Genomic DNA, 26,867 nt, shown 5'->3' with positions numbered 1-26,867 from the left:
GGACTCAGTTTTCCTCTTTTTTTGAAGGAGCAGGATTTATCGACCCTTTCCTAACGCTCCTTTTACCCTGGCTCAGTATGGTGGTTAGCCTGTGTGCTTCTATTTTGACAGGCTTGTAGCTGGTGAAATTGCTGGGTGGCACCAGCTTTTTGCAAATCCAGAGATGAACACTGCTTTTCACTGGAAGGAACACCAGAAGCAAACTTCTCACAAAACCTCAAAGATTTTTCTTGGTTTTGTGGGAGTCACTAAGAAAGCTGGGGAAATGTTCCTTATCTAGGACAAAACTTCCCACCAGGAGAGGACTAAGGAGGTCACATTTGTGGAGGGGTTTTGTGTTCTAATTCCAGCTGACGTGCACCCAATGTTTCAACATAACTAGCAGAGTCTCTGCCAACATTCATATTACAGGTGGATTCATAACCTGGGTATCTGGCTTGTCCATTACTGACCAGGGCATGAAACTGGTAGATTAAATAAGTCTTCTTACAGCAGCCAATCTGTGTGTATATGAGACCTTGACTATGTGCAAATCACTCTCCTACAGCAACAATATTGTAGGAAAGCTCCTATAGTGATTTCCATTCATTCAGAATCCAGAGACTTTCCAAGGATCCTATTCAGAACACTGCAGTCACGTTGTGGCTCCCCTTCCCTGCGCGGAAGTAAGGTATAATTTTCCCTCTTTTAAGATAGGAAAACTTAGGCAGAAGGAGACTTTATGGACTCCATTTTAAAAATTGTTTGTGCAGCCTCAGGTGCACTCAGCTCTGTGAGGGGACTTGCAAGCAAACGTACCATAGCATGTGCATAGCCCAGTGCTGCACAAGGAACTCACAAACACAGAAGTACATAATATATTTTAAAAACTTACATTTGAGTCGTTTCTTGAAGATCACAGAGAAAAGAGATACCAGGGCTTGGACCAGCAGAAAAAAACAGTGTCCCTCCCATTCTCTAATGATTAGGTTCTCTTTCACATCTTGCACCCAAAGGACTGAGTTCTGTAACTTGGGGAACAACAATTTAAAGCACAAGGCACAGATCACAGAGACAGCAATGGATGGCTTGAACTGCCAGAGTGCCACTAGCATTCTGACGTTTGAAAATCTTCATTTTGTTCTTGCTCCTTCTGGCCGAGGCCAAAAGCTGAAGTTTCACTGACCCTTACTGATGTTCAAGTGTGAAATTCACTGCCCTCTTAGCATGGATCCAAAAGAAAAACATTGGGGGAGTTTGAAGCTGTTCTTGTTACTTCATTCTGCACTTCACACAGTAGCAGAGACACTTCAGCAATGAACCTGAACATAATGTTTAGTTTTAACTTGCTGGTGACTAACTTTAACCACATATCATGATAAGGATTACTTTCAGCATGTAACAGCCTATGTTTATGAGCTTATGGAATTGCTATCCATTCCTTCTATTTTCAGGGTAGTTATGAAAAAAGTCACCTTTTATTGCTTTTGTTTTTTTTCTTTAAAACCCAAAAATATTTGGAAGAAGAGTTCATCAGCCCAGTTGAATTCCAAAGTCACCTTTGGGCCTACAGGATGAATAATACATACAGAGAACAAAGTTGGAGATGACATCCACAAGCATGTCCTCCTCCCAGTAAGGAATCTGGTTTCCAGCATACCCCGTACCTCCATATACAATAGCATATTTGCATTTGGATAGACTCACATAGGGAGTTCTCCTGCAGTATCCTCTAAATCTGCTTGGGCAGAGCCATGAAAATACTCCAAGAGCTTCCAAACAACTTATCCAAGTCATCCCAGCTGGGGCACCTTTGGTTCAGCAACCATCCACCTGGGTTTCCTTTCCTGCTTGTCACAAACTTCCTTGTCCTGCATGCTAAGCCAAAGCCTCCCTCGCTCTTGCAGTCCCCTTGGTGTGGTCAAGGAGGAGACCAGGATGGGGACCACAGGCACTCCAGGGTGTTGATGCTACTCTGGCCAGCGGTGCCTGAGCCAGTCCTATCTCATGTCCCTGGTGGCACTGAGACTGTTGTGCTGCCAGTGGTGGCAACCCCCAGCTACAGGCAGGGCAAATGCTGGGTACAGCCAGCCCCACTCCCCCTGGCACACTCATCCCATTAAAACCCATGGCACACTTTGCTAAAGTAAATGGCTACAGCCTGAGTAATCCTGTTCCAGTTGCAATTTGCATAATTGCCTTCTGCTTTCATATCTCCTGCAGTTCCTTTCAGGTAAAGTCTTCTTGTTTTCTTATCCGAGGTAGTTGCTTAATGCTAGTGTTTTCTTATAAACAGCAACCATTTTCTCCCCTCAAGCGACCTGTATTACTGAGAGTGGGTGCACATGTCCCAGTACACTCTAGAAAATTAACATATTTTGGAAAGGAAGCACTACAAACTTGATATCAACATGCACCGTAATAAATCAGGGGCAACATCTATCCCACATGCCTAAGGATAGCTCGTAATGCAGTTCAGAGGTGCAATTACAGCCCCGTTCCTGAGTGAGCTTTAATTTTGCTATCTTTGGATTGGTAACTTTGGCACCCTGGACTTCACTGTAGGTTGTATACACCTGCCTGGGTCAGCAGCAGGAGCCCATGTGGCCACGATTTTGGTGTTAGTGGCACCTGAGCTAGGCAGGGATGTCTGCTGAAGGTGAGATCATGCCTCTTCAGCCCTGCCTGCACTGGCAGACCCAGCCACTTGGTGGGCAAGGCTGGAGGTGGGCAGTGCTGGAGAGGGTGAGAGGGTCTTGTCACTTCAGATAACTCTTCCTTTAGCAACCTCAGATCCCATGGAGATGGGGAACAGGGGGATTCATTTTAGGGCAGCTTTCACTGATGCTCTTGCCTATTCCAGGGGCCTCCCTGAACCATGTAGGCTTCCTGACGATGGAGGTGTAATCCTTGACTTTCTGCCCCCTTAACTGGCACCAGATGGATCTGCATCTCAGGCACAGCCACACCATAGCCTGGAGCAAGCTGTATAGTAAAACTCAGTGAGCTGGGGTATGTCCCCCACTGCGCTGGCATTTGCAGAGCAGGCATGCCTTAAGGAAACTGTGAGACAGAAGAGTCTGGTGCCCTTGTTGCAACAAATGATTTTGAGCCTTTCCCAGTTGTCTGGCACAGTCCTCACGCTTGGCACTCGGTAGGTTTGCAACAAGGCAAGAGCTTTGCTTTGAAAAGCTAACGATCAAATTTGTACTGAGAGCAGGACAAGTAAAGGCACGTTTGGTGTGTTGGTCTGGGAAAGCTCACAGGAGACAAACATATAAATATAAAGGACTTTCAAATAATGCCATTTTTATACAGAAAAAAAAACAACAAAAAAAGATGCCTGCGAGGATAAACAAGCAGTCATGTACGGGTTTTATTCCTGCCTGGCAATTGCCAAGGCTCAGTTCTCATCTACCTCGCACTCCACCTGGTTGTGCTGTTGACCATGAAGCCCTAGCCTGTGAGGTTATCTGGAAAACAGGAAATAGCTAGTGACTAATACCATCTCCATGTGCTATGAGTCAGAAAGCTTGGCGATGGGGGGGGGGGGAGAGAGAGTTTTCTGGGCCAGTGAAAGGAAAGAAAGGAAATTAATTTCCCCTTCAGAGCCCTGTGTGAGGCTGCTGAATGTCAAAGACAGGTGTCACATTGCTGGCACAATAAGCCACAGATGAAGCTTTGGAGCAGTATGGTAATCTTGCTTCTGGTTCAGCTAATTTGACTAATTCCGATGTAAAGAACACCTCAACCTGTTGATTTCATCCTTCTTCAGAACATGTTTCTTAAGAAGGAGGGTAAGTGCCAGCCTTTATTTACCTAAGATCACTTCAGGAAGAAAAAAAGTGGTGGTGGTGGGGGGAGAAATGCACTCTCTTTCAAGTCCTGTTCACCAAAGTTTTAATTCAGATTTTAGGTCTGCCTCCTCCATTCCTGCAATTCACTGATAAAATGAACTTTAAGGAAAAATTCAATGCTCTAACATTGTCTAGGGAAGGAGCATGGAGCTCTTAGCAGTATGAATTGGGGCAATAGACTGGGAGCTGCAGTTCTGGACTCACTGTTTTGCAATATACCAGCCTTGCTTCTAATCTGCTACTGTGTATTAGTGAAATCCTCTCCCAAACATACTTTTCAGCCCTACTGCTAGACTTAATAGATGCTAGATCACACAAGGAAGACTGCAAAAAGCTGCTTATTACCAGAGTCCAGTGACACTTCTGTGCTGGTGATATCTCCTAGTTGACAGAGAGGCTGTTAAACCCTTCAGTCAAAGGGGATAAGAGGAGAGGATCCCTTCCCAGGTTCCTTTCATAGCTCTGCCAAGGCTGTAGCGTAACTTAAGTCAGTTAACCTCTCTGAAGATCAGCTGGGCAGAGAAGCTGGGTGAGAATCCACATTTACTGGGTAAGGGGAGTTGAAGACTCAGCAGCTTTTTGAAGTGTTTTAAAATACTGAGGCAGAGGCAGTAGAGAAATGCAAAGGCACTTTTTTTTCTGATCTTACAAGCGGTAAGTCACTATATAGGCTGTGAAGAAACATTTGGCATTTGGGCTGATGTGCTTCATGTGTATTGCAGCGCTTTGCAGGGCTTGTGCAGAGCAGGGCTGGGAGGAAGGGAAGAGGGAAGGAAACCCTGACAAAGGGGGGCCACTGAAAACCCCAGATAACTTCTGTAGTGCCATTAAAGCCCAGTTGCCTGATTTCAGGCTGGTTCCAGTGGGGAAGAAACCATGCTTCTGTACAGCTTTCTCAGAGCAAGAGCAGCTGCAGCCGCTTCACACACAAGAACCTGGGACTTGGAAGAGTTAACTACTCTTGGGCTTGCGGAAACTAGGTGCTTGGGTTTTAATTGACTCCAATTTGTCCATGGTTCATAGTTTCTGAATTACACTTCAAATTATATTTGACAGAGGCTTTTCCTGCTAGGTAATTTTTGCAGTGATAAGGTTGGTGGTGCCTCCATACCCAGAATGTTTCCAAAGCAAAGCGCTAGGCCTCTGCTGATGACTCCAGAGAAGCCGCTCCATGCTGTACTTGAGTAGAGTTTTGAGGTGGCCATCAGCCACCAAAGCTAAAGGGGGTTGAAATCCTAATCACTGCAAGAGGGTGGATCAAATTCCCCTAGGACAATCGTTGCTCTGTGTGTGGGCTCCAGAATCAATACTAAGATGTAGTTCCTGTCAGTGGCACCGATCTTCATGCAGCTATTCTTATCTCTGGAGAACCCAGCTGGCACTTTTATTGAAAGAGGGAGCATCAGGAGGACACACTGAGCTATCCCCAGCTCCAACCTTGACCAGGAATAGACCGCAGTGCTAGCAAGGGTGGATGAATGTATGATTATGGAACAGATGGTGAAAGGCCATTTCTTATTCTCAGATGGGTCTCAGGGAAGTGTCGCTACACATGTTTTCATTTCTCATTTGCCTTGATGAGTTCTTCATAGGAATGCAATGCCATGATATGTGATCTCACATAAGCTCACTTTTTGCATGCTGGAAATACGATAAGAAGACTAGAGCTTGCATTCTCAGCACTCAATGAATGACTCATGCTCATATATAGAAAATTGGGTTTATCTAGATGCTTAGGGAACCACACTGTACAATCAAAGTAGAAATGAGAGGCCTGATTCTGAACCCACATACCCCACTGTAAATCATCATAAGCCCACTGAAATCAATTAAGTTAAATATATGAAGTTAAGATGAGGCCTGAAATCTGGAATCTGAGGTACTTAGTCCTAAATCACTCCAAGGCTTTTAGTACAGAAGATTTTCCAACTCCAGAAAACTACGGTTTTCTTATCATTACTCTCAAGGAGGGACTCAGCCTTGGAGAAGAAATCTTGAAAAAATTCCTGCTTATCATAAACCTCTCTTCACTGTTTCTGGGGTGGATGAAAGGCCAGAGGCTGAATATCCCCAGGGTAAAAAGCATATACTTTATTGAAAAACAGTACTTAATTAAAAGTATAAAAATATATTTAAAAGTGTATACTTCATACACTTTATAGCACCATAAGAAATAATGTTTCTAAATATTATAGATGGAATGATTTGGAAGAGTTTGCTTTATTTTTGCAACTTGTGCTTGTTTACCTTTAAGAATTTGATCATGACATATTTCATAAAAGGCAGATGCTCTAACCACACACAGGGTGAAATCCAAGTCCCTCTGAAGTCAGTGGGAACTTTGCCATTGAAAGTCAAGAGTGTGCCAACCGACTAGAAAACCCCAGCTCTAAATGGCTCAATGTATTTAGCTCTGTCAATATGTTCAGTGCAAGTCCTGGTTGGAAAATGCTTTATTGTGCCATGGAAATTTATAATGAGAAAAGGGGAGGGAGGGGAAAGGCTTCTTGTTGCCAGCTCAGCTTTTGATGGAAAGGTTTTCTCTAGCCTTTCTCTGTGAAGGGATACAGAAGACTCAGTCAGGGAGCTGGCAGAGTAGGACATGGTAATTCAGTCATGTTGAATAAGACTTTCAGAAATGTTCTGAAACATGATTTGGACATTGACTTTCCACTAGCTTTAGCTCAAAGGCAGGCTGGTATACACCATTCTTACCTTGCAAATATTGTTACTGACTTCAGTGACTGGGGAAGAAAGTTACCTTTCTGGGTGAATAAAGGCATGAGAATGTGTCCCAGGTTTACAGGATGATGGGAAGCCTGAGATAATCTGGGAAAAGCAGAGGAGGATCTAAGAGAAAGAAGGGAAAAGACAATCAGGAACAGATTCATGGTTAGACACTGAGGAGCCAGTGCATGGACATAAATAGGAAGACTAACACCATCCTGCTGTTGGGAGAGCATTTAGGGAACCTAAGGAAGTAAAGCAGGAGGTAGGCAGGAGATGCACCATCTAAAATTGGCATGCGGGAGGGGGAAAAAAAGAGTGTAAAGCTTTAATGTAAAGCAAAAATACTTCTTGGATGTAGGTAGCTGTTTTCATTAGAGAAATTGCCAGACCCAGAAGAGGAAAAGCATAAAGGTATCTGAGAACAGCAAAAAACAAACTCAGCACTGAAGGAAGAGAAAGAAGCCCAGGAGATGAAGAAGAAGTGTTTAGTAATGACAAATGCAAATAAGCATACACACGGGATCCTTTAAAGTCAAATGTAAAATACTCCACATGCCTTTCTATTGAAATCCCACATATTCCTGTAGAAAGCTGGTTACCACCAGAAAATGCCAGCTGCAGTTTTAAAAAGCACACTCTCCATATTGCTCATGCTTCCTATTTGCCTAACGTTTAGCTTGCTGGCCAAAGTGGAGTGGGAAAAGCAGAGTTTCCTTTTGGCCCAGTTTTCCTTGAAGGCTGGGAGCTGAATTCCGCTTCTGACTTTGAATCTTTGAGACTTGCTCTTGGACTAGGGTCAAGTCACATCCCTCACCTCTCTGTGATTCAAGAAGCCTAGCTTTTAAGGGAAAAAACATGCAGAAACAGCCCATAAAGGCAGGCTCTGGATCCAAGATGAGTTGTTATGGATTAACAGATTAAAAGTGTGGAAGTCTGTGGAGTAAAATTCAGAGAGAGGAACTCAGTGCAATGCCTCTGGTCAGGTCAAGGATGTGTCCTCTTCCTGTACTCTCAAAGACATTTCCCCTGTCTCATGAGAGGATTGGTTAAGAAACAGATGGTGGTAATGGGAAAGATGTATGAAGGCGTCTAACTGCCAGCCTGGAACCGGCTACTTAGCTAAATGGGTCTAGTGTCTGGTTGCAAACTGCGTAGATGCTTCTCCCACCTTGTAAATTCCTTGCATAATAGAGGAAATAAAATCCATTATTTTTATGAATTCATAATTAAATAATGTAAATGGGATTCCTATAGGCTCATTACACGCCGTCGGAGTCTGGCAATGGCGGTTAGTGCAGCTGGCCTAACACTGACCTGCCAAGTGACTTAGAGCAAGACATGTCACTCTCTGTCTGCCTCAGTTTCTCCATCTGTAAAACAGGAACAATGATATTTTGTCTTTACCTTGCACATAATGAAGCATGCAAGGCTTCACTAATTGGTGCCTTCAATGCTATTTGAGTGCCTTGGATGAGAGGTGTTAGAGAAGGCCATGAGTCACACTGGGCCACATATAATTTCTTTTTGTTCTTTGGGAAGCTTTTCAGCACACTGGGCATAGCGTGGCATTCACCTGGAACTTCCAGGGCGTCCTTCAACTAGAAACCATGCAGTGTCTATCCAACAACGCTTCTCTTTTGAGGGACAGAGAATGCTGTACATTTGTATGTGTCTTTATTTAATGAAGTAATTTTGCGTGCTAACGACATTCTTCGAGAAACATCCTATCTAAAGTTTCCCACCATTCTTGCACTGGTAGTTTTCCCCTTTCCCTCCTCCTTTCCCTTATTAATTTATGAAGCAGCTAATTATGATCCCTCCAGGCTAAATAACTGTGCAGTTAGAGATGCACTAGATGAGTGGGTATGGCAAGGCAATGGAGAGCATTTTTCTCTTCGCCTATTACACGTATTGTTTTAGGTAATTAACATCCACTTTGTAGTGGCAACACAGACGCCTTGCTGTCTGTACAGCTTCTTGGCTCAGATCCTTTCAAATACTCCCTGGTACACTCCTTGCAAAACCATGTGAGGTGTTATATAACTCTCTAGGTTGAAAGGCAATTGTGTACATCCAGGTTATTAAAGGGATCTATATAGATGTATAAAGCAAACATTTCAAGCCTTATCCAAGGTACCTTAAGCTTATGGTCAGTTCAAATGACTAAAAGCATTCAAAAAAAAACCCACGGAGACTTTCCCCCTTTCTCCTTTGCCAGTCCCTCCAGTAGTTTGGAGTTCATACCTAGGAATACTTAGGAAAATATTAACACGAGTGTTACATGTTTCAGGTCAGTGCTTGCTACACCTTAGTGTTTTTGAATCCTGATGGTGTGCTCAGCACTGGACAGTAAAAAAACCTGGAGGCTGGCCTCATCTCCTCAATATTCCCCTCCCCTTAGAGACTGGGCACATAGAAACTGGATTGAGATTGGAGATTTAGCAGTGGGGACAGCTTAGTGTTCTAGTAACTGCTGCTTACTAAACCTCAGCTGAGTGTGAATGCAAGAAAGTTTTGCAAGAAGAGAGCATGGTGGTTTAACAAAGTGGGAAGGGAAAGCCATTCAGCCTATGTGGGGCAAGGTCAAAAAATGTGCTGAGCTGTGAAGGAGTTTAAGTGCCAGACAAGCTCAGCATGAAGACATCTTTGGACTCCGTAAGATTTCCAGCTATAGTGTTAAGAGTGAATATTCATGTACACTGGAATAAACAGCATTTGAGACAGAAACAATTTCTGGGCAACTATTAAATATAATCATTATTATTGAGGCATCTGTGTGCCTCTTTTTAACTTGCAGGCTTTTTAAAGTCCACTGTCCACTGAGACAGTCCATGCTGTCTCTAAGCTGAGTGAATACTCAGAAATGCAATAAAAGACCACGTTGAAAGAAAGGTCTTTTGCTATTTTGTGCTGGGGCAAACTCCTGCTTTTCACCCTGCTGCTGTTTGATATCTACAGAGAAAGCTAACAGCTCCTCCTGACTCAAATCTGCCTTTATGAGTTTGCCTGCGAGGAAGTACATAGAGGCCAAAACTGTGGCCCAGAATGATTTTACTTAGAGAGGCAAACTGGCATTTTTTTCATTCCCTCCCCCTACCAATCACCAGTGTGTGTCAGTTTGGTTGCTCATAAAGTTAAGAATCAGATAGGGCTGTCTAGAGCGTGGGCTGGTGCTTTGCAAGTTTAATTGCACAAGGTTGCTCACAGCTCCTCGTCCGCTGACCTGCAGCACCCGCAGAATTCACGCTCAGAGCAGGGCCAGCCAGTCCCAGCGTGGGGTGTTAACAGGAGTGGAAGATCTCGCCCAGTGGGCTAAGGATAGACACCACTGAGTCAGGCCCATTCCCACGTGGGACCTGAGAGAGGCTGTCTGATGCCCTCCATGCTTGCTCAAGATCTTCCTCTCCAGCTTGTCACCTGTGCATGAACCCTGTGTTTTGATTTAGATGAAAAAATGCTGATCAGCATTTTCAGACTTGTGGGCATCATTTGCTACTCATCCTTGTAAGACAGCAATCCATCCCCTCCCAACAGATATGAAATTATTAATTGCTGCTGTAAATCAGCAGAGTGTGCTGTAAGCCAGCCGTGACAAATATCCTGGGGAGCAGCTATGCAAACAAGATGGTTGATAAAAGCAGAGGAAGGAATACATGTCAAGCGGTGAAATGGAAAAAAGAGAAACACTTTAAACATATATATATATATATATATAGTACAAGACAGGGATTTATAATCTTTCTTTATTACTTTTGTTAGTGTACATTGCAAATGTACAGCTTGATGAGTGTTAGCAAGGCCAGTGGAAGGACCAGTGGAAGTCTGTATAATGTGATACAATTAGCATCTCCAGCTAAAGAGAACAGGGGAAAAACTGGGAAAGCTAGAAGATGAGGATAATACAAGGTTTTCATGTGAAGTGCCCTCAAGCTGGACAAGGTGGAGTGAAGGATCTCCATCTAGAGGGTCAGAAATGGAGTGTACTGGAGACCAAGGGAGACTGGAAAAACAAAAAAAGTATTGTATTGCAAGTCAAGATTGCAAGGGAGAGATGAGATGGAGCAGTTTGCTGGCTGAATTAGACCAGCAGGAGGTGCTAGGTGTGGTGGCGTGACACACAAACAGGTTCCTGCAGTGCAGTAAAAGAACTACAGTGAAGAAACTGATGCAGCTGCAGTCCACACTGCATTGCTCTAGCCTATGCTATTATTAGTTACTCTCACTCATGAGCCTCAAATTCACTAGCAGATTATTTTAAAAATATATCCTTTCCATCTGTTTTCCAGCTTTTATACCAAAATTCTAATTTAAGGCATTAACTAAAATGGAAAAAGATTTTCCTTTCATTAACTTTGAGTGTATCCAATTTGTGTTTCATGTGTTTCCATTTTTTTTTTCTTCCTGAAGGGTTTGTTTTTCTGAAGCACAATGGAAACACCACACTTATTTTCTTTTTTGAAAGCATTTCTGAGACTTTAGTGAGTGCACCTACATTTTGGAAACCTGTCAATGGCTCTGGCCACCTTCCAGGCCCCCTGGGGCAGGTATATAATCAGCAGTTGAAGCTACCTAGCAGAGGTACCATTACAATCTTAGACTATCCAGACCTTAATTGTGTTTCTTAGTGCTGACACCTGCCAGTAAATACAGAGCATTCAAAAGCATTCAGAAATGGATGCAGTAGTTGTACGGGTTTTTTTAAAGAAATGTTTGGAGTTATTCTTCTTAGAAATACCTAGTGGTTGAAATGGACATTTAGGAGACTTTCATAAATACACTTTGTCCTGCAAATGATATACATGCAAGGGCCTTTCTGCGTGTTTGATGTTCTGAGAGCTCTCGGTTTGGCAGGCGCCAGCTCTGGCTCAAGATATCCCTAAGCCATAGGCGGCTGGAGGCAAGGAGCGTGTTCTGGGGGAGAATCGCCACGTGCTTGTCCTCTTCTTGTGCTCTACCCTAAACAGTGGCTACTGGCCACTGCTGGAGACAGGCTGTGATTAGGCAGGCCTCTAGTTTCAGCTGGCACAGCTGTGCTTTTATTTACCTGTGCCATACTGTGCCCAGATCAACTGCTAAAAAAGTGGAGTGCAAAACAATAGAGCTGTAAGAGTTGAGGGACTATGGAACTCTTTTCTCATAACTTACAGAAGGCACTAATGTCTCTATGCCAGTTGCAAGTAATGCAGCCATGCCAGTGTCATGCCAATAAAAGCATTATACCAAAGTATTGTGTGTTTCCTAGACACACAAACTGTAACTAGCAGATTAAAATTAATACTCCATAGTGTTATGCAAAAAGCCCAGTGTCTCTTGTCTGGAAGATTAAAAATAGGTTGACAGAAAGAAAAGAAACAAAAATTGCCAAATTAAATCAATATAGTTTTTAACCAGCACACAGAATAAATGATACCATTTTAGACTGTTCTATAAAAATTGTTCCACAAACTTTTATAACAAAGCAAACACAATTCCATTGGCAGGATTTTTCCTGTGTGTTCAGAAATTTTATTTTATTTACTAATGTAAATACATTCCCTTTCCATCCTCAGGCAATCAGTCAAACATACATATTGATATAGGAACAGCAAACTTTTCATTAATATGAAAACTGCCTCCTTGCAAAGGGTAATGATGATTTATGCAAAAAGCTTACTTTATGGGAAAGTGAAGCTTTGTGGGTTTACATTTCATGTATTTGTTCTTTTCACATTATGAATAACTGCTATTTCCTTGAGCTTAGTTATTAATATAGGGATATGAGTACATCCTCCTCAGGGCCAAATCTTCTGCTACTGTCGTTGTCCCATTAACATTAGTGTATCCTGAAGTCAGTAGAACTATTAGCTTTATGTATAAGGTTTCTTTAATGAAGAGACTGTTGTGCTCACAGACCTATATGCATATCCAGGTATCATTTTGTGAAATACTGCAGAAATGCTCATTCAAGATCATTTCTGTGAAATTAACATCTGCCTAGTACAGAAACTGCAATATGTCTGATATTAACTGGTTTTGGCAAGGATTTATTGCTGAAATTATTTACAGTAAGGGAGCTGTACTGTAGTCACACTGATCATATTTGACTGGATTATTCTTCACAGTTCTAACATCCTGCATTTCTAATGCATTAGTAAACCTGATATGACACCACTGAAGCCCTCATGGGTATTTTGCAGTTTGCCTCCCTATGCATTATTGCCAATAAAATAAAGGCGATATTTTCTCAAGGCACAAGAGGAGTTCACACATGATTTATTGCATGCCTATTATATAGTTGCAAAGACCAAACTCTTCTTGACCTGTGCTGAGAGCAAGCTGCAGTTTACAAAAACTTGTATGAATGTTGCTAATTTGGGTTCTCAGGGATTCGTTTTAGGCAGCTGCAGGATCCCAGAGTTTCACTGTCAGAGTTATTCAAACCCAAATCCTGTATCCCTGTCAGAAAGTCTCTGTTAGATTCTACCAATTGACCCAGAATCTCTACCAGTTCTCCTCAGGATCAGAAGAATTTTGTCAAACCCGAGCTGAGTTTCTGGGTTGCAGTACAATTTTCAATAGGGTGAAAACTATACAGCAGCATGTGACTTTGTGATGAAAAATTCGTCCTAGGTGGTGCAGTACTGTGCAACCAGGAGGTTAGCCCCACATATTTCCTCATCCCCACACACATACACAGACAACTCCTTGTAAAATGTAGTACAGCAGGCAGTAAGCCCTACTCTAAGCTTACACAGAGAACACGCTGGACAAAATAGCTTTTTATCTGTGCTCTGTGGGCCAAGTATATGAAACAAAGTTGCCAAACACAAATTAATGTGTAATTATTTTTCTTGCCTGAATCACTTTCTTTCATGTGTCATAACATGCAGAGTAAATAGCACCACACCTTTTTACTTTAATTGTGGTAATCTGATCTCTCAGCCACAAGAAAGCCTTCTCTAATGCCTTCTTTAGAATGGACTTTCATGGCAAAGCAAGAGCAGTAACTGTAATAATCACCTCTTCTTTTCTTTTGCTGTCAAAAGGGAGGGGGGTTGTTAAACTAATCAAGAACCAGGACCACACGGCAAAAAATAAGCACTCTAAAAGACAAACAGAGGTAAATGTCTGACAGGTAATTTAAGGTGATGGTGGGATTTTTTTTTCTGATTTGCCTCATGACTAATTATTTACGTAGTAAATGTAAGGCTCACCACCTTTATGGTAATACCATAATGGGAAACATGTTATATCATTTATCTGCAGAGATTGTCTCAGAGTTTTGAGGAATAGAACTTAATAGCAGCAGGTGTCATCTCAGTTTGATCATCAAGGATCTTCTATGCCTGGAGGATCATTAAGACAAATAGAATTTCATTAGCTGGGTTTGGCCCATGTCTTACATTGAGTGTTTCAGCTCCTTGGAAAAGAAAGGAGCTAGAGATTTAGTCCAGAGTAGAAACACATTTTTACTGAGTAGAAAAACAACTCCTCTCCTCCTTATCATTTTACATCACCTTCATTCCTTGACTAGGCACAGTTTAAGGATAAAATTCTATATCCAAAACTGATCTCATGAGAAAGTTAAGTCAGAGAGAATATCAGAAAGAGCTGCCCATCCAGCTACTTTTATGCTCTAATCCCCACTCAAGTGAATGAAAGTCTTCCCCAAGACCCCGGTGGGTGTCCAAGCCTCATATCCTCATACAGGGCTTGGTGGTGGAGCCAAAGACTATGGAAGTCAACGCAGCTCCTGATCCAGCTGCGCACACCGAGCAGCTTACTTGGGATGGAGTTCAAGCTTTCTTAATGTTACAAGGTGAAAGACCCTGCTGGCCTCCTCATGGTAGAAAGTGGCAAGGTCATGTGATTTGAGATTCGAGGCAATCATCCACGATGTGAAGCCAACTGTAAGGGCAACCTAAGCCAAGCAAAGTATCTCTGCAAGTCATCCACTGTGCTGGTGAGAAAGAGGAGAAATCAGCCTTAGACCCCACCTGGGGTGCACATGTGGATAGCACTGGCTGTCTGTGGAGGAGAGGGAGAAGTGAGTAAGAAGATGCAATACACACACTACTCTCCTGTGTGTTGGAAAGAGAGTGACTCAGCATTCACAATTTTTGCTAAGTAGCGGTAACAGTAATGTGGTTATTTCTAGTGCAACTGGAGTGCTTGGAGCTTCAAACCACATCAGTGTCCCCTTGTACTAAATGCAGGACAAAGTTCCTCTCATGTGAATGTTTCATCTTGTGAAGTGGTGAGTGAATCCCTAGGGTCTGTGCTCTCCTGGTCACCAGTTATCCCCCACATGAAAGAAATTCAAAGATGCCATAGCAGGTGTAGATTATGGACCCTCTTCTGTATTCCTCCATGAGGGGTTGGAGATGTTGAGGTTTTTCTACACAGCTCTTAGAGATCTGGCAGAAGCTTAGACTGTCCTTACGTCTTTAGGGTCTCCTGTGCTCCTCTGTAGCTCCCTGGTGGAGCTCTGCTGCCAGAGGTTCCTTTTGGCCTTCTGCTTAGGTAAGAATCTAATTAAATACTTGTTGCTTTTGCTAGGTTTATTGCTAACTAGTTACACTGAGAGCATTGCAAGTCATCACACATTAAGTTAGCCCCTTGATTTCTGTCAAACTTTCTTTGCTACCAGAATTCAACAGGCAGCTCATTATCCCTTCCATACTCCTATCCGCCCTTGCCCAGTAGAGGGAACTGACCAACAGTGAGCTGTTAAACTTGCTAGGGAAAGCTCTGGAAAACCATGCCTTTTTACAACTCAGCCTACTTCATTTAGAGTCATATACAATGATCTAACCTACGATATACTTAAGAGTAATCTATTTCATTGGTTAAGTGTCAGTTCGTTTATCTTTATATCATTTCTGCACTAACATCACTGAAGTCACAAAGATCTTAGAAATACCTTATCAAACTCTTTGATGTCAGATTTACCCAACTTAACAAGTGGCTTAACCAAACATCCTCATCACCCGATGCCAAAACATCCTCCTCACACAGTCTAAACACATTCTACTCACACAAATTGAAACATGACAAGGCCTTATTGCCTTATTACCCAACTGACAAAAAAGACTTCTCTATCAGAGGCAAAGTATTGAACATAGCGTCCTATTCCTGTTTCTACTTGTTAAAGATTACACATGTAGCACTACACCTCCCAGAAATACCAAGCATAGTCAATAATCCCTCCAGTGGACAGCATTGTTTATATTTTCTATTCATAAAGACAACCAAGAAGGGAAAAAGAAGGGTATGAAAGAACGCATTCTGTCTTGCCCCAGATACAGATCCTTACACTTGCAGAGGTCTTGCTTGCAATCCCAGGACTGAATCAGGGTTACCAATATGGTGGTTTAACCTTCCCCAGGCTTCATAGCATGGGATGCAGGAAAGCTGTTCAGTTTTTATATTGAGGCCATAATCCCCTGTATGATACACAGGGCAAATAGAGATGGTTATTCCTATCTACTTTAAAAAAACTATCAACAAATGTTGCAAGACGTCATGTTTGATACAAGTTGAAAAAGGTGATATTAGGTGGCTACAGACAGAGCAAATGCAGCATCTACCCTCACTATGCTTGGTCTAGCTAATACAGTGCTTCTGTTTTTTTATGGGTGTACAGTCCACCCACATGGCTGCACCCAGTATGGGATGTTTTATAAGTGTCTCTTTCATCTAAACTAATCAAAGCCATTAGTTTACAGGAATCACGGTGTCTAGAGAGATGCCTCCACCCTTTATGTGAGACCAGGCTGTTGTACATTCAAACAGGATGGAAACAGCCTATAAATGTTTAAGCAAATAAAAAAAGCTGTAAGGAAAACAAGAGGAGCTATAAACTATTACCACCCAGAGGGCAGGTGTAACTTTTTCAGGGAAGTTTTACGTGGCTCATTGTATGCTCTGCTGCATATTGAGAAGAGTTGAGCTATTCAGCAAAAAGATTTAACTCATCAGACTTACATCAAAATACAAAATACTTTTGAGATTTGTCTAGCCTCTCTGCATATGATCACTTCATTTTTTAGGCTGAGATCATCTCAGCTTGTGGCAGGTGTGAGAGTGAGCTGATCTCAACAGTTGTCACAATGGTCTGCTTCTTTTTATTCTTCTCTTAATGTTTAGGACCTCCACACCCACCAGCACTGACAACACAAAGGATGACAATAATGTAATTAATAAGCAAGTAAAACATCACTTAAACAAAAACAATTTCAGTATTTGACAGCCACCCTTTCTGACTAGAGGTGGAATCCAAAGCCAGGTCTCTATTTCCATTTTCACATATTGTTTCAGATCCATCTCTAACAATCATTGTAGCAGCAACAATCAGAAAAATAAACAGCAAAATGAAATACAGAAGCAAAAATGATATACAGTATCTACACGTTAAGAAGGATCTTTCTGAAGGGCATGCACTTAAAAATTTCTGTTATAAGTTTGTGGCCTTCTGGATTATAGAGCTTGTATTTTTAATTTTAAATTGAATATGCATAAATATATGTAAATATTCCCAACCCCAGCCAATTCAGGTGATTTAGATGCACATATTTCCTATAAATTATCCTAAGCTGTCTTAAGTCATAGTCTCTTTGCATAGAAGATACTGTCAATTAGTATAAGATATAGAATAGTAAAGAGATTCTCTAAAACAGTTGAAAGTTACAAGTTACATATAGTCTTTAGATGTGACCCATGACTGGACAGAGAATGACTGCAGCTCCCTTGCCTGCACACAGTGCTGGACCCTCTTGGTCCTTTAGACTTGCCCCCCCTCCATCATCACCAGGCATTCTGGTCATGCTGTAGAAGAGCTGGGCACGCAGGCACACTTTGCACATGCTGCGGGGAGGGATATGAGCTCACGTTCTCTCTCTCAGTGGGCTGTGGAGCTTTGCTAAAGCTCATGGCTCTGAGTGGGTATTAAAAACTGAATGGCCCAGAGCTCGAGGGATTTCACCCCATCTGAAATAATCTACTGACTGAGACTGTGCTGATCCTGAATGGGGACAGTCCTGTGTCGTCACTGGGAACCAATCTAAAAAAAGGAAGAAAGGATTTCAGTGTTGGAATTCAGTGTCTCCTTCTATTTACTTTTCAAAATAAGCTGCTTCTAGTGCAGCTGAACTACTTTGGCTGTGTGAGTGATGGTGAGTCCACCATACTTTTTTATGACAACATATACAAATATGCTCATAGAGGTCCATACAGTAGATAATCCTGCTGTACAACAGCAAATATTTTGAACATGCTGATTTCATTCTTTAACAGCTGATTACATCTCCTATTCACGTTCATATTCCTCAAAGTTTATGCACCTCACAAAGAATAGACTTCCCTTTGCACACTCCCCTTGGTGTATCATTGCATCGCCAGGGTGGAAAGGGCTTGAAGTCCAGCCCCTAGCAATACTGCTGGTCCAAGCCGCCCACCAGCTGGTGGTGAACCCTCGTCAGCACAGGCAGCTGCCGGGCAGGGCAAGGCTCCTTTGTACCTCAAAGGCTGGGAATAGCACTTAGTGGGACTTCAAACAAAATGCCATCCTCCAGTTATGGAAATTGCTTCAGGAGCTTGTGGAATCCAGTCCAGTGTTAAGGGTTCGTTAATATCTAAAATCAACCTCCCCCCCCCCCCCTTTTTTTTTCATCTGAGTCCATTACTTCTTGCCTAATACCAAATGGACATGGAAAATAGTTAAGAGCTTTCTTCCTCGGGGAAATTTTTAATGTGTTTGAAGACTGTTTTGACATGCTATTTGGCTGTCTCTTGCCCAGACTAAACAAACCCAGTTCCTTCATTTTTTTTTTCAGGTCATGTTTTCTAGACCCCTGGTCATTCTTGTTGTTCTCCAGTGGACCATCTGATCCACATCTCTCTTGGGGTTCTGTGGCTGAAACAGGACTGAGCCCTTTGCAGTGCTGAACAGTGGTACAACTACTTCATGTACCTCAGATGTTTATACCTGTGAGGACAATGTTTATGTACTAAAGATTTTTTTTTTTTTTGCAAAAATATATCTGTGAAACTATTTGAAATTTTAATTTTGTTAAATGTTAAGTACTTTACTACTCAAGTGCCTGGATTAAGGGACATACCTTATTGCTGGAGCAGAAATATTTGGTGCATTGTAAATTATAGCTGCAAGACCAGCAGCTTATCAGTTTTATAGCTGATGAAAAGACGAAAAATATATTGCACTGAAAGACTCATCTCCTACTGTGAATTAAGACAGGAGGCTTAATCCTCAAATTTTATTTACTGCTAGGTAAATTTTGATGGGTGAATGCCAAGGAAGACAACAAAATACAGTCAAGAAGAGACAACCAATATATTGTTTTACCCTGAATGTACTACCCAGAAGTTAAAAGGGCTGGAATAACAGAAACACCTTAGTGATTTCAAATGATATCTCTTCATGCCGTTTGCTGCGCTCTGTGCCTTAGTCTGCCAGGCATTTCTAGACAGACTGCCTGTATGGCTCCCACAGCTGCCAGGGCTGTTGCAGAGTGACAGATCTGGAATTACACTAGTCATAGTTGCTCCCAAGACTTCTTTAAAGATGGTATAAGCACAGACTAGGTGAAGAGGATATTGTTTCTAGGTACAGGGGATTTCCTTAGATGAGTGATGAGGAATTAGATCTTCCCCTTTCTCTGACAAGAAGTGGCAGGGGAAAGAAAAAATATCCCCACCCATTACCAAATGCCTCACTCACTTCCTAGGAACCTGAAACCATTTTCCAGAAGTCCTCCTCACAGCTGCCAAATCTCATTGACATTTCTGTTGGGTAAGTATTTACTGCAGGCTCAAGACAGGCTCCTACCAGAGTTTTTTCCACCCCACCCTTCCACTGTGCATATACATAACAAGGCAGTTATTCATGGTCTGTGCACAAGATGAGATGGAAACTCTTGAAGCTGCAGATGGGATTTAGACAGGCTGGGGAATGTGGCAACTTAGGAAGGAAATTGGCCAAGAGCTTAGGACATAATCATCTTGCAGAAATTGTTCTGCTGCCTGTTGTTCTGGTGGCTTATTTTTGGACTAGTGTGGTACAGAAGGCATCCTGCTGTCCTGGTTCCCTCCTGGGATGGAGGATGTGTTCTCCAGGGCATAGTGCTAGCTAATAAGCTAGACCCAAAGGGGCTGACTTGAACATCAGCACAAACCATTAACATGATTCTCTCCCTTGGCTAACAGATCACATTTCTCAGCAAGTCTAAATAGATCAGGTGGAGTGCTGAACATCAATGAAGCTGTACCTGTTCTAGCATCCAAGGTGGCTCAGTTAGAGCCAGTTTGAGCATTTTTACATCAAACTGTTTTGTGTCATATAGGAACAGGAAGGTCTGCAGAGAGAAGTGTATTAAACAGAATGAAATTAAACAAAGGAAAATGGGAGAAAGGACCACATACAACCTTCCTTTGGGTCAGGTATTTAAAGACACATGAACATCCATGCTGCACAAAATCAATTTAAGTAAACAGAAAACCCCAGCATCCTCAAAAAATGACTCTAGAGAAACATAAGTGCACACATAGACCTAGAGGAAAAATGCTGGAGTTCAGGACCATTCACCAGATCCCTGATCTTAAATGGCTTAGTCATGCGTGGGATTCTTTTTCATGTTTGTGCACTCTTGTAATCCTTCTCTTTCTCCTCTTTTGCTTGTTTTTATTGTTGGAACACAAGGCCAAATTCACCTTTGATCTCAGCTGTGGCTTCAAAGCGCTGTAAGTATATAATTATGTCATCATCAGGCTCTTGCCCCATGTATTCTTGGGGATATCATGTACTGGCAGTAGCATTCCTCCCTCCATTTGGAAAGATCAGACTGTAGATTATCTGCTTCTTACTAATACATAAATCTCCTTTGAGACTTTTAGTCCTAATGCTACCTCTTCTGACACCCTCACAGTCTTTGCCCTGCTCTTCTCCTTCAGTAGGACAGGATTCCTGATTCAGGTGTTAGCAGAAGGAGTTAGCACCTGCTTCTCCCATCTCCTTCTAATTATCAGTTGAGGAGCCAAAGAGCAACCTGAAAGCTAGCTTCCTACATAAAGCCAAGTGTGAGGAAGGCCTGGTGCTGGAGGATGTGAAAGAAACATCTTTAGAAATCAAAATAGGTTCTTGAATAATAGCGATGAGGTGAATCTGTAAGAGGGAATTTTAGCAAGTCTGCAAATCAGTTCGTCTCTGAACAGTGAAATCCAGGCTGAGATTTCCATAACATCATTAATTTCAGTGGAATTACATGTGTGGTTACAGCCCTCTGCCGGCCTTCTCTCTCTACCTCTCACAATCATATCCATGCTCTCATCCTTCCATTTTCTCAGTTCTGCTTCACAATCACCAGCCTTTCAGTCATCTTGCAGCATCAACTGTGTGTGTTCTTCCAAACTCTGTCATTCTCCATGTTTCAAGCCCTCCATTGATAGGGATCGAGTTTCCTAAAAGAATCCCTCCACAGCCAATTCCTGTTGTTAAGTACCATCCCTATGGTGAATACTTTACAATTAAAATCAAATTAAATGCTACTCTACCCCTTTGAGTTTGAAAGGTCAGCAGAGTGATGCTGATACCCAGAGGCTAGGTAGATACTGACCAGGAAATTTTTCTCTTGTATTTACATTTAGTCTTTTTCGTGGGTCTTGTGAAAGAAGAAACATATTTTAAAAGCAATGTAAATTAAGAAAGTAAATGATTGTTCTGGGACATGGAGAGTAGTTTCTTGAAAAGCAGAGGTCAAGAGCGCCTGAAGATTTTGATTTCTGGCAGGTTGTTAGTCTTTATTTCTCATAGGTCATTTTTCCACTCTTGTTCTGACTTTAATATTCCCTCAGTGAATGGGAAACCTTGGCAGTAGATGTCCACTGCAGAAGAAAGCTGTCCACCAGAAGAAAGTTGTTTTATGCAGGAACTGCAGTACATTCAGGGCTTAGGACAAAAGCTAGTACTGCCGGGGAATCCTCCTGAGATGAAAAATTCTATTCCCCACTGTCCACCTCCACTTGTAGAAAGATCAGGGAAACATAAATCTCTTGTTGCAAAGGATCTCAGCCTCAGGAAAACTTAAGTTCAAATCGCCCCCCGCAAATTCCCACATTCCTAAATGCCAGCATCTCTGGTTTCCCTCAACAGCTTGCTCAGGTACCTGTTGCCTTCAGAGTACCTACATAGCTGTGCCATCCAAGGGTCTGTTCCTATCAGCAATGTCACAGGAGAAGGCCAGGAAATCCCACAAAGCTCAGCTCATCTTCATAATGTACAATAAACTCATTATTCTCTAATATTTGGAGAAAACAGTTTGTTAATCATTAGACTAGAAATGATCAGTCTGGAAGCGTAATAGACATGTAAGCGGGACTGTGAGGAAGATGCAGTGATCTACATGGAAATGAAGCACCTTTTTTCTATCAGTGGAGCAGATAGGCAACCTAGGGGCAACACTCCGACCAGCACCCAACCAATTTGTCTTGAACAAGTCATCAGACTCCCACATTTTGAGCTCAGTCCTGGTTCAGAGTCAGTGGCACCTGAGTTTGCTTTGGTTATATTCTGCTTCACGAGAAAAATAACAGTTCAAGCATGTTTTCAGTTCAGGTTTGATTCAACTCATTGGTCTCACTGGTGACCCAGACATATCCTCTTTCAAAGAGGAGCAGGGTAAGTTCATTTATCCTTGCCCTTTTCTTACACCTTCCTTAAGTATCTTCTGTCAGGGACGGGATACTGAGCTAGACAGCTCTTTTGCCTGACCCCATATAGTCGACCTTTCGTAAGCCTGTTCTTTACGTTCTTTCTGACCTCAGCTGGGGGTAAGTGAATCTTGTGGTAGGGACATTGACAAAAGTAGGTTCCAAGAAGTCTAAGAAAAGAAGATAGGTGTGTTAATTTATTTTTGATACTTTTGGGTGGAGCCCTCCTACTCATGGCAAGCTGCCACCGGCTCACAAATGTACTGTACTCTTGCTTCAGAGTGTCCTTCCCCCCTCCCCCAGGTTTGGCTCGGTATGATTCCCACTGCAGATGTCTTTGAAAATGTTCAAGCTGTCATTGGTAGATGGAAAAGTAGATGCACAGCGTGTGACCCCTTTGTGAAGAAACTGTCTCTCTGCTACAACATATGCTCAGATCTTGTTATTATTCTCTGTGGTGGTGTGATTTTGTTTCTTTTTTTGGAAATCATCCCTACAGACTAGTTGTGATTAAATGTCTGATGTTTGAAGCTTCCATGAGCCTTTAAAGTCCTGTTTTGCAATTTGGGCTTTAGGCCTGGGAGGTCCACAGTTCAAATCTCAGCACATTCCTCACTGCTGTTTTTAATTATGATTTGATATGGACATTATTGCTGGAGGGATCTCTCTCACACTTCAGAACACACAGTTTACTAAAAGTCAAGAGACGCCAATCAAATTGGGTCCTGGTTCAAAAGAACAAGGCCTGTAGCGGCTTCATTTTCTGCCTATAGAAGTATTCGGTTGATGTTTAGAAGTGACAGGGGAGGGAGGGAAAATGGAAAAACAAGAGGCAGTCTAAAAAGAAAAGCCTCCTAGTGAGGTGTGATATGCTTAGTCCTGGATCATCCAGTGAAGCACTTTACAAAAGGAATAGTCTGCCCTCCCTTGTCTCTCTTTCTCGTATAACTGTGATTTAAGATTGTATTGATGCAGTTTCCTTTCTACAAGCCCTGCCACTTGCAACTGGAGCTAGACAAATAATGGAAGGGAAAGTAAGCTGTCTTGTTTAAATTTTGTGAAATAAATCAATTCCACGATAGGAGGAATGCATTCTCGGTTTATTTCCTCAGCTCTGAAAATACATCCAGCAGAGGTCATGGCCTACTTTATTTGAGCATTATCACTCTTCTCCCTGCAGCTGATAAGTGAAGCAGAGGAACTACAGAAGCAGAGCTTTCAACAGGCAAGTGACTGTCCCCATGCTCATGGCTCACGCCAGGACTGCCAGGCCATAACCCTGGATGGTTTTGAGTCTCAGTTATTTTCTTAAACCTAAGGATGATGCACACATCTCCTTCCAAGCTCTCTCTGTCTTTAATACATAGTACTGAATAAATGGAAAAGGTGTCTTGATTTTACACCCTCTTTCCTGCTTAGCTTTGGTTTTCTTGCGAGTGGGTCTGAGACATCCCAGCTGAGAAAGAAAGCCCTTTTCACCAACGCATGCTGTCGGTTTGCTGATGACTTTGGCTGCAAAGCAGCTTTGATCAGGACCTCTACACTGGGTTAGTATAACCACAGACACTTTAGTAAAACTGCTTTTTATTATGTAAACTATACCCACGACTGCCCTGAATTAAAACAATTTTCAGATGGGAGTCTCTGCATGAAGGGACCATTTTATTTCACTTTGCTGCTTTTCTGGTTTCCTGCATTAAAAAGAGAGGGAGTCTGTACCATGAAAAGTGTTTGAAATATTACATATTCATTTTAAGAATACTAGGTCATGCTGGATCAGCATATTTCGCATCCATCAAGAAGCTAGACTTTTATTTGTCAAACTTTGAGTTTTGTGGTTAGAAGTAACAAGAAAGGGGAAAAACAAGACCAAACCTATATTATATAGCAGCCTGTCTTTGAATATATAATGATCATAAGGAGTGGTTTTTGTAAAATGAAAGAATGAGAATGGGACCTGTATCTAACACTGATGTTACAAAGGGAAAGTTCCCAGGGTTGACAGACAACGAGGGCACTGAAGGGGGAGTGGGACTAAACTATCCTCCTCTTTCTTAGTATTAAGATTCACTCTCCAGGCTGTGGGAGAAAGATCTTAGAATCATTACACAAATCCTACATAAACAGCTGGATTTTCAGGCTCTGAGATTATTCATTTAAGATCTAAACATAAAATCTGTATTCAGCTATCTTCACCTCTAAACTCACTTCATGGGTGAGTCAGGTATCAGAAAAATCAAAGAGTAGTAGGGATGCCATAATGTGACTCTGGACCCTCTTTTAAGGATAGTATTTTCAGATCCTGTTTGAAGCTTTCTGGCCCAGGAGATTGTCTTCAAACTTCATTATTTGGTCCTCATGTTGAGCTTTCTAATTGAGAATGGTGATTTTTTTGTGAAGTGGCATTGAAATTATTACAAACTTTCAGTCTTCCCCATGAGGATGGAAAGGTAAGACTTAGGTTCCAGCTTCTGAAAGTTCCTGTAATACCTACATAATCATATTCTTTACCATATCATTATTTTAAGAAGGTATGGGAGGTATCACTCATTTCAAGACCATATCTATTTTATGGCATGTGTCTCTGTCCCTATATAACTGAAAGCTGCTTTATCATCATACTCCAGAAACAGAAGAATTGGAAGTATTAACGATGGTAAGCAGCACAAATGTGGTAATTTTTCTTTACAGGGAGACATCTAGGAATATATAAAGAAATGCAAAGCTTGCAGGTAGTGACAATGGCAATAGATCTGTGAGCACAGATCTTGCACCCAGAACACCACAAAGCCTGCCAGATCCCACATGAACTGGAACTTGGGCACCTGAGACACAGGTGAGTTTTCTTACATTCTTCAGGAATTCGAGCAAAGACAGGTCATCATCTTAAACAGTCTTCATATGTGCACTCTAAAGGAGACAGCAGGCCTTTTTGGAGTTCTGAATGTAGACCAAATTGTAGCCTAAATCCTTGAAAATTATGCACTTAAAAGGGACATAGTATCTTGCCTTGCCAGTAGCTGAAACACTAATGAGTGGGCACACCTTATGCCAGGGAGTCTCAGTCTGGGATGAGATCATCTGCCACACTCACAGATTTTATATTTTTGCTAGGGATTCTCCAACCTCCTCTCCTAGACTGTGTGTTGCAATTATGCTAGCCTGGAAAGGAAGGTATTTTACTAACCCTTCCAGACATCAAAACAGCAAAACTGGAATAAGAGAGAATGTCTGACCTCAGTTAATTCCATTTTCCCTTCTGTTTTCCTGTCCTCATGTACTGGGTTATTATATGCCCCAAGATGAAAACACTTGCTTATTATCTGCATTTAAAATCAGAAAAGAATACTGCCATACTTTGCCAGTTTGCCAGTACAATTTGCCAGACTTTCCAGGCTTCGAGCCTCAGATATCATCATATCAGGAAAGAGGAAATATCAGACATTTGAGAAATGTACTCCCAGGAATTCACACATCCTTGTTTCTCAGCCAGTTAGCTGTTTTTATACAGGCTGAACTGGTTGCACCCAGCTATTGAAGCAAGTAATAGGCTGGGCATGCCATGACTTCTCAAAGCCACATGGTTACAGTTATACATTCACACATGCGCTTGAACATTTCTAACAGTTCCAACCTAAGTATCAGTTTTTGTGATGTCACTAACCAAGATTGTGCTTCTTGCTGTTCTTTTTGTAACTAAAGCTTCTGAGGGATTTTTAGGGTCATTTATTTATTTTTTAAGGAAAATGTAATTTGCAGGTTAAGAAAGAGTGCAGGGGGTCAGGTCTCCTGGGTGTATTCTTCTGAGTTCAGTTACCAGCTTCTCCATGAGTATCAGTGCAATATGAATTGTACTTAATGACTGTATGTAGAGCCCTTTGAGATCTTGGATGAAGCAGGTTATTGATATGCAAAATATTCTTTTGGAGAAGAGTATTTCCTCATATTTTGGGATACAAGTATGAAAAACATGAGGGTGGATGATGTAACTCTGGTCCTGCACTGCTGGCTCCAAAGATTCTTGTAGCTGCACTGGCAAAACTTCACGCTCCTAATCTGGCCATCCTTAAGGAACACAGCAGCCCAGAAATAACACATGTAACCAGCCCTCACGTACTGTGGCTTTCTGCCCCACACAGGGGTCAGGAATCTCTACTGAGTTAGTATTTCCACCAGTCACTCTTTACTCCTTATTAATTAGAATATAAATCCATCATAAATCCCTCAGGGCAGAGGCTCTGTGCAAGTGTAGTACCTTTGCACAATGCAAGAAAATAATTTCCAAGCCAGCTGATCTCCAGACAGGGGAATGGCTATCCTAAGAGAGACCAGGCTCAGGTATTCACATTAGCAGCTCAGTTTATGCACCTGACAGAAGAAGGGCTGACGGGAAGAGCTGTTAATGCTGCTGTGCGATTACTAGCAACGAGCCTGCTGAGAGCTGATGAAGCCAATCATCTGCAGTGAATGTAAACCTGCTTTGTTTTTCATTTTCTTCACTCAGAATCCATCTAAATCCCTCTTTTCCCCTCTCCATGGTGGGTGCTGGCAGTACTAACCCCTTCTGACACCATCCTGGCAGCAGTCTGCTTTAACACT

Source organism: Dromaius novaehollandiae, chromosome 15 (genome assembly GCF_036370855.1).
Source record: "Dromaius novaehollandiae isolate bDroNov1 chromosome 15, bDroNov1.hap1, whole genome shotgun sequence".
Classification (NCBI taxonomy): domain Eukaryota; kingdom Metazoa; phylum Chordata; class Aves; order Casuariiformes; family Dromaiidae; genus Dromaius; species Dromaius novaehollandiae.
The sequence above is the reverse complement of the archived record's forward strand: the minus strand, read 5'-3'. Positions refer to the sequence as shown.